This window comes from Melopsittacus undulatus, chromosome 9, assembly GCF_012275295.1.
Source record: "Melopsittacus undulatus isolate bMelUnd1 chromosome 9, bMelUnd1.mat.Z, whole genome shotgun sequence".
NCBI classification, from domain to species: domain Eukaryota; kingdom Metazoa; phylum Chordata; class Aves; order Psittaciformes; family Psittaculidae; genus Melopsittacus; species Melopsittacus undulatus.
The window spans coordinates 19,141,115-19,150,821 of record NC_047535.1 but is presented as its reverse complement, the minus strand read 5'-3'; positions in this window follow the sequence as shown (position 1 = coordinate 19,150,821).

The following is a 9,707-nucleotide window of genomic DNA, read 5'->3' as shown; positions in this document are numbered from 1 at the left end:
CCGCCGTGTTTACCCGCCGCCGCCGCGCGCCCCGCCGCCGCCCCGCCCACGGCCCCGCCCACGGCCCGCCGCGCGCGCCAGTGGCGGCCGCCCCTCGGCACAGCGAGCGCGGGTACGCGCACCCCTCCTCTCTCCGGTGCCTTCCCCCCGCCTCTCCTGATTGGCTCAGAAGCCCGCGCCACAGCCCACCCAGTGGCTGGCGGCGCCTTCTGATTGGCTCTCGATCCGGGCCCCGCCCGGAGACACGCGCGGCGCGGGCAATCGCCCTCAGCTCTGCCAGCCCTCAGGGAGCTCGCCCCGGGGCCGGGGGCAGCGCCGGGCGCGGCGGAGAGCCTGAGTCTGGCAGCGGCGCTGACAAGTTCGTGTTAACAAACATCTTCCCTGAGGTTTGAATTGTCGGGGTGTTCCCGCAGCTCTGGTGGGGCTGTGGCCCTTCCCTGACGCCCTCGCATCCAGGGAACCCTCTGGAATTGCGAACATTCTGGGTAACCGGGAGGAAAAAGGTAACCATGCGCAGAAAGGACGTTGCCGGCCAGGACAAGGTAGTGCTGCCCTGCAGGGTACGGGAGGAGGAAGGAAGTCTTTACAGTGCAAGGAGCTGACTTGACATAACATCCAGGCAGGGAGAATGCCAGAGGAGAGGAAGAGATAAACGCTAAGAGCCTTGTCTGAAACCAAAGCAACAGCGTTGTAAAGACTTCCCATTTTCTCCACAGAAAAACCTGCTCTCCCCTCGCAGCTCAGGCTCCAAGAGGTACAGCAACTGGCCCTCATTCTATGACAGTGGTGTAGATGGCTTGAATTCACACCACCTTCGACAGCTGCCCGGGAATCACTCAGGAGTCCCTCGCAGGGGACAACAGGAAGAGCTGTGCTAAAAATCTATCAGTAAAGTACTGGTTTATGCTGAGCTTTGTAGACTTAAGCCTTAGTACAAGCCTGAGCCAAACTCCTCCAGGCCTGCACAGTCTGCAAGGACAGAAAGTACCTTCATCTTCGGACGAACATGTGGCAAATCACGTGTGTCACTAACAACAAACGTTGCAGCACCCATGCTGTCAGGGAACTGTTGTCTTTTGTCATCCTTCAGCTCATCACACCTGGCCCCTCATGACCTGGGTGAACTACTGCTCTCATCATCCAGTGAGAAACTCTGCTCTTTCCAAAGCAAACACTGACCCGGGCTCAGCTCTTTGGACTGTGCCCCAAGCAGATTACAAAACACCAGGTAACTAACACCTCCACAGCCAGGCTCAGGCAGGCCTCTGCCCCTTATCACACACATGTGGGCTCTCCTCACAGGGAAAGGCAATCTCAACAGCAACATCAGTCTGTGCATGTTGCAAAATCACTGTAGGGTATTACCTATGAAAGACCGAGTGTCTGAGAAACAGACAAAGCGGCACCCAGGCAAATGTCTTTGTCATCATGATTGTTGGTGAATATGAGATTGTAGAAACCTGGGAAAATGATGTCTTTTGTTAGACAAACTGATAAAAAATGTCCACATAAGCTTTTGGGTAAGTCAAAAGAAACAACCCCATCCTCTTTCTGGATCAAGCCTCTCGATACCCAGTGTTTCTCTCCAGTTCTCTTCCTTCAGCCTTACTTAACAAACACTCTCAGCACGACTTTAGAGGCTTGTCCCAGTGTAAGTGGGAAGGCTCCTGGGTGACAGCCAAGCAAAGAAAACCTGCCTAAGTTACAGCAGGCATGATTTGCAGGTCCAATTACTTCGTGAAGCACTTATTTCTGGGATTGAGCCTAATGTTGATTAGTAAATTGTTCTTGCAGCTTGCTAGAAAAAGCATGTGGGTTTCTGGCTGTTAAGCATGAATGCCTGGGTTCACAGTGCTGCCTCTTACACTCCACTAGCATGAACAAACAAAGCATGTCTGACAAAACATCAGAACCCAAAAAGCTTAGGGGTTTTATTTGGTGGGGGAGGCGGGTTGTTTGTTGTTTGCGGGGGGGGGGGGGTTATTTGTTCATTATTGTTGTGGTTTTGTTTGGGTTTCTTTTAAGTTGTTTTGGTTAGTCTAATGAAAAATACTGGTTTATTTCTCCCTACAAATATCCCACTACAACATTACTGCCACTTGCCTGAGCTCTGCTCACCTATTTTTGTGCATTCTCAGCCTCAGCTTTTAAGTACACTAGAAGGCTGTGAGAAGAAGCACTCTCAAGCATCTTGAAGTCCTGTTTAACAAAGGTCTTGTTTGTGAATATTTTATTAGAACATTACTTAATGGGCTGTTTTGTAAGACATCAAACCTCAAAGATTACATTCTGAGGCACATGCCATTTCAATAACTTTGAAATAATGCCCTTTTGAAATTTAAAATAGGGCATGAGCACACTCAATTTATTGTATCACATTTTTTAAGTAGCAGAGTGTAACACAGCACTGATTCATTTTTTGTGTGGGAAGACCACTGATTGTCCAAGAGTTACAACACGGACAAATCCCAGATCCATAAGTAGATGATCTGTTATCAACAAGGCTTATGTTTTTGGGTTTGTTACCCAGAGGCATCTGTATGCTAAGATAAGGTCTATGTGCATTTTCAGTGGGATCAAGTTATCTTCAGTATTCCAGGAAGATACCTAGCAGTTCACTCAAAACAGAAGGATTTTAAATTGTTATTTTACTTAAAAACAGGGGGAAATAAACGACAGTTTATTGTTAACAACCATTCAGTTCTTATGTAAGATATATATCTCCAGCATTTAATATTTCATGGTCTTACGCAATTACAAACTAATAGAGGAAGAGAGCTCTTCTGAGAGCTCTTCCTCTTTCTGCAAATAATTGATTCTCAGTTGCAAAGAATAAATCTGCATTGGGATCCTCTGAGTACATGGGAACACTTTAACTGTATATAAAGACCATTAAAAACATATTAATATTTTATCTCATTACTGCATTCCAATAGTGAGTTCTCATCTGGTAATGAAGAAGCTTGACTTCTCCTGTCATCTAAATTAACTCTTGGTCCCATGAAAGATCAAAAAATTACAAACCTTAGAAATATTTTCCATCTCTTAGCTCATGGTGTGCAGCCTCATTGTCTCCATTTGTGGTTGGAATTTTATATACATTTACAATACTTGGTTTGCATCTTTCTTTACCGCAAAAGCTTTTATAAGCTAAAGAGAATCCACGTACTACAGTATTGAACTGCTCTGAAAAAAAATAGAGCAGAGTTCTCAAAGGAGGAAGTAATGTAGGAAAAGGAGACTTGTTTCAGAATTCCAAAGGGTTATCATAATAACATAATTTTTATTTTGAGAATGTATGTTAACTATAATAATGGCTAAATTACAAAAGCTAGGACATCAAGTGACATCAAAGTATGATTTATTTTATTAAATACTGGATAAACTTTGACTACAGAGGATTTTAAATCAAATTGGATGCATTTAAATCAAAGGAATCAGAAATCAAACAAAAACTCTGGATGCAAATGACACAAAGAGATTTCTGCCCTATTGTCTTTCGTTCTACTGAGTTATACAATAGAAAATGTTATGATGAACCACTCACAACATCATAGTGGCAGGTAAATGGAAAGCTACATACAAGAGGGAATTAATAGAAAAGAATTATATTGCTAGTGAGTCATTGGTATGACTAAGAGAAGTAAATACCTATTGATAGTCTACTAATCTCAATTTCTCTACCATGGCAATGACTCACTGATGAGACTCATGCCAGAGGTACAGCTAAGAGCCCAAAATTTGTCTCTACAGTTACGTGCAAACACGTGCTAGATCCTGGTTCTTAGTACTGGGTTTCAAACACCAACATAATAAGATGCAAAACTGAGACAGATAAAATTCAAATTTCATAAGCAAGAGCTTTATTCTGGTAAAACTAAAGACTGGCTCTTGTCTCTGCATTGCACTGCAACTAAACTGCCATCAGCTCATGCTCAGGTTTTTGCCAGCCCATTAATGCACATTTTCATTCTCAGATCTCCATAGTCACTGGTTCTGTTTTCCTCAACTTTTCTCCATTTCCTTAAAAGCAGTGTATCTTCTGTCTGGACACGTGTTGCTTTCTGAGTTGCCTGGTGCAACTCCCTCCCCTACTGCCTCCAGCTGTCTCAAATCCTGCAGCCTTCCTCGTCCCTGCGAGTTGACAGCAAGGTGTGACCATCCTCTAGGGACAGACCTGAGGTGAAACAGAAATTCTCCACTCGAGTAGATCTTTTCCAGGGCAGCCACCACACAAAAGGTAACACTGCTCTCAAAGCGTGGATCTGCGCTCCCAAGGCACTAACATCAGCACCGGGCCAGCTCCCTCCGCTCCCCCGGCAGAGATTCCTGTCCCCCAGGCCAGCTGCTGAAACCTCCAGCTCTCACAGGGGGAGGCTGTGAGAAGGGGAAGATGTAATCAGTGTTTTTCCTAATTTCTGTGACTAGGATAACAGTTTACAAGCAATTGTTTTTGAAATCTCTGACCTGATGAGCAAACCTGAGTAAGAAGAGCAACTGTAGTGGAGGTGGAAAGTCACACTCATTTTGTGCATATGCATTTGAATGAAGTGGTAAACACTTGTCTGAATCACCACCACTCAGATGTCATTTTTCTCTCCCTATTTTCAGCATGAAGGGGAGGAAAGCTGCCAGAACAGGAACCCGAAGGTGCTAAGCTCCAGGCAACTGCTGTCATGTTGCTCCCAGCTTAATTCACCACCAGTGATCCCATGGTTAATAGAGTCATTGTGGATACTTCTGCTAACAGCTCAACCCATCACAATGTTACAGAAGTAAGATCCTTCCAGGGATGATGTATTTGGGCTTCTCTTCTTTAAATACCTTGAGATTATCATTCTCCATATGTGTATGCAGTAGTACATGCTGTACGCTGTTTGTCACTGATGAAAACATTGGTAAACCCAAAGGAAGCTGCTGCTCTGACTTGGCACATGACTGAACAGGACTCAATGCACTTCCATCTTTGTGCTTCTTATTCTCACACAAGATGCTCCTGCTCATACTGTTTCTTCCTTATTGTATTAGGAAAATGGAATAGTAAATAATTGCTGTTATAAATTTGTTTTAATTACTTCTGAGGGCTTTTTATTGTTCAAGTAGTTTTGAGTACACAGATTTTTAATGTATTTTCCTTGGTCCACTGATTGGCTTCCAACGAACTTTAAAGTGTTGTCACTGGCAATTAATTACTAATAAGGCCAAAGTCGACACAATAGCACACCATCCAAGAAGTGTCCACACATCTTCAGGTCTGGCTGGCATATAAACTAATCCCGTAAGAAAGTACTTCTAAAACCAGGATGACTGGACTGATAAAGATGTAGGGCTTTGTGCTTGCTGTTAGTGAGAAGACTGTTACCTCTGCCAAAAGGAGATGCAAATATCCACCTGAATTATATAGCTACCTTTTATTGATATTATTTATTAAAAAAAGGCAACTTCAGGTAATTCCTAAAGCAGTAAAATAATTCTAATGTTATGTGCAGCTTAAACAGGGCTTCAGCAATTTCTTATTTGTGAGCACTGAAGTTTTACACTTGATGACTGAAGTAATTTTGCTCTTGCAGAGACAGCCATTTTAAGTCCCATCATTAGATCTGCTTTCCACAAGCACTCCTTGGCAGAGTTTAGTTATGCCACTGGCACAAGAATCTAGAGTGGGGCCTTTTGGACACAGGCGCTTCTTCTCTCCTCTCATCTATACATACATAGCAGGAGAGATTTTTCTTATTTTTCAAAGCAATTTGAAATAGAATCAAGGAGCATTTTGTTCCAGTCAGAAATAATCATTGCTTATACATCACTTTTTAAACACCACATTTCAAAATGCCTGTTCTTGTCTCAGAGCAAGGAGAAATTGGGCTTGATCTCTCTGGGAAATGTTTATCACAGTCCTTGGAACAAGTGTCCTTTTGAAGTACTGATATGAAGCAGGCAAATTGAACACTCAGGGGTATTTTTGACAGAGAAAGGAGATGAATGAGTCCTAATCAGTTAGTTCATAATTATGTAGCTGTGTTTTCCCATCCATACTAAAACCAAAGATCAGTATTTGAGAAAAGGGAGCCCAATATCTCTAACATAAGCGAGCTGAGAAGCACAGTTTTTTACTGATGGATAGGTCAGCTACCCAAGGAAGGCTGCAGGGACCACTTGTCTTGATTCCTATTAGCCACCCTCCTCTACTGAGCACTCAGAAAACCTGAGGCTACACATGGACTCAGCTCCAGCAGCTGCCAGGTAAGACCTTGTTCATTCTAGTCTTCACAAAAAAACACTAACAGCAAGCTAGTAGCTGGATACAAGGCTATCAGCTCCTGAATAAATGGAAATTTATTTTCAGTATTCTATGCATCTTTTTTCCTACCTTTAAGATATGTGAAGGCTCACAATATTTGAAACAGCAGCTTGAGATCCACTCAAAATTTTATTCTAACAGGCATCACCTAATTAGGAAGTATGAATAGGCAAAGTTCCAATGATACACAACCTATGATCCACATAAAAGCAGTTTATGTAAAAGGAAGCTGACAACAGAGAAAAGATGAGCCACAGGGATAAAAATGGACCTTTTTGATGATTTCAGAGCCGAAGCATTACCAGATATAGAAAATGGGTAGGCAGGCCCAGGAAGAACAGACTCAGGAGAAGCCACGACAAAGCCACTGGAGAATAGACATGCAAATGTTCCAAGGCAACACATCTGAATATTTACATCACTAGTAGGGCATCTCCTACGGATTCAAATCAGATAGCAGAAACATTGTGACCTATCAGGAACTATAATCACTTGTTTTTATATTTTACATTATATCAAGGTAGTCTTTCATTTTGGATATGTAAACACTGCAATCTGCAGAATGAAACTGCTGTCGTTTTAGCACAATATGTTTTCTAAATGAGTAGCTCAATGTCCTCAGTTCACTTTTGTCTTAATTGCTTCGTTTATATTTTAACAGATTTTGTATTTTTAACAAGTTGAGCAGGAAAAGCAAAAGAGACTAGAAGATGTGTAATTTCATTAGGTAATGTTAATTATGCTCTAGAAGGTGCTGTTTTCTTATGATAACAGTAACAAAGGCACCTAGATTCTGTGAAATATTGCTTAAAATGCCATTTATGCTAGAGCGAGCACTGTAAGCACAGAGAGGGCAGTATAAATAGTCTTAAATGCCTTCAGATCGCTGAGCTATGCAGCACTGAACAAGCCTCTGAACCACATGCAGATCCTGCCCATGGAAGGGTCACCCCATTTTGGTCACTTGAGCTACTAATTTTCTTACAAGCAGATAACTGTGTTTACCGTTGCTTCTGTCAGGCAGAAGGGATGTTCACATGAGAACATCTCGCTGACATTCAAATGCGAGGACACACAGATGGTATAATCACCAGCACTGGTGAGAGCTGCCTGCTGGCCAAGTTTACCCTGCAGGCAGCACATATGCACAGGCCTGGGCATATTTAGGTTAATAGTTAACTGTTTATGTGGATCACTAACCCTTCGATGTGTAATGCTTTTCTGATCTGAATGAATACCTGATGAATACAGGTAACTATCACTAAATACATAGTTACCTGATGAATACAGGTAACTATTAGGAATGCTAAGTTTCTAGGTTTTATTGCACTCCCTTACATGCATTTCTCAGGAACATCTAAAGTGTACAGTAAGGTCACTGCTCATTTCTTAAGTTTAGAGTTGTCTTCCAGCGTATATTTTTCTTGTGCTTTCTCTCCTTATCCAATCTTAACAATTGCCATTTGTAAGAGGGGGAGAAAGGCAGCAAGATTGGTTATCTCTGACTTAATACAACAGAGGCAGCCTAGATAATTAAAGTTTGCTAATGAATGTGATGATCATCAAATATTATGCTTTAACTTTACCAGAGTGAGAGCAGCCATGCTGCACAATCAGGTGGGTTTACTCAATCCTCCTGCCTTAGTACACATGCTGACAAAGTAGAGTTCTCAGTGAGCTCCAGAGGTCAACTAGTCAACACCGCACCCCAGGCTCTGATCTGAGCACTGAGTTCAGACTGAGCTCCTCCTATCTCCTGGGTCTGGGAGAGCACCATTCACAGCAGCAGGTGACCACCTAATAATGCAGGGCATCTTTGTCTGGAGAACAGTGACAGCAAGTGCCACAGACACTGTAAAGACTACATGAACCAGTCCTTAAGACCCTAGAGGAGGAATTCTATTTACCAGAATACCAGCTGCATTCACACACAGATTTGTATTTCTGGAGATGTAAAAATACTTCTAAGCAGTTGTCCAGATTTTACTTTGGAGGTCTTTGTTAAACATACAAACATCTACTTGTTTTGAAAGCCCCTGACTTCAACATTTCAAGGTAATTTTGATCTTGTGTTTAGTTCTAATGTTTCCACCTTCCCAAGTCTTTGCTGTTGGGCCACTTCCATTCACAGCCACAGATTTGCTTGCTCTTACGACCCTTTTTATTAAAAGCAAATCTTTCTGGTCTGCAGCTGAAATGTCCTGATTAAAACACATTATTACCTCAAATGAACTATCAATTTCTAAAATAGCCTTTTATATCTCTTGCATTACATTGTATCTCATTCCTTAGCAATTTTAGCAGGTTTTTTATGACTGCAAAATATGGAGAAAGCATGTCTGTGAATTGTTCACTGAGAAGTCCTTTTAGAGCATGTTAATTTAGGATCCAACAAGATATATCAATTGCATCCCCTCCGATCTCATGTTAAAAATGATCTTTCGGATGCTCTTTCATTCATGTTGATTCATTTATATCACCCTGATGATTCTTCTTCTTGACAAACCTAAGTGATTTTGTGCCACCATCATATCTTGGCACCCGCCAGCTCATCTCGGCGCTCTGGAGTTTAGGATGGAGTCTGTTAACAACCAGTGCTATCTTTTTTGCATGAAAACCTGAATATTTATCTTCACCCTATTTTCTCACAGCCAATTTCTGTTCTATAGCAATACTTTTCCATTGTGGTCACACAGCTGGGAACACTGCTGCTTTTATGTATGATTTTACAACCCAAATAAAGGACTCCATAGACCAGAACAGTGTATGTTCCCCTTTATGGCAGCAAGTCAAGCTGCACTGTAATACTATCTTGTAAGAATGCTTTACTAGAATTGAAAAGCAAACCCAGCCATGCATCACCCCCATGGATGGCTGTACCACAGCAGCAGGAGCCACCACCCAGACATGAAACCGACACTGACCAGCAGCCACCAGGCTGTCTGCAGCACAGAGGAGCTGCACCTGCTGGCAGTTCTGACCTGCACAGCTTTCACCACCACGTTCTGAAGCAGAGCCTGTGCCAAAATGCTATTTTCATGTTTGATGGCAAATCTGAGCTGTCAGTTCAGGTTCAGCTGTAAGCTGCAGCTTTTTATCCCTCAAGTGTAATGGTATCACCACACAAGCACTTACCACCTAAAAGGGCTACCTACAGAAAAGGAGTATGAAGTAATTGGTCAGAAACCCATTAGCACCAACTCGTCAGAGATTACTCTGAGAGCACAGACTGACCACGGCACCCCAGCTAGGAAGGTTCACCTTCATGCTCAGCTTTAAATGTATGACTGGGCTCAGCAACTGCAGTTTAAGTCAGTACAACTGGGCAGCTATGATCCATCTTCAGTACAAATTACAAAGCTATGTATTTCAGGGCAACCTTAATGCATGTTTTCCATGTAAAGAA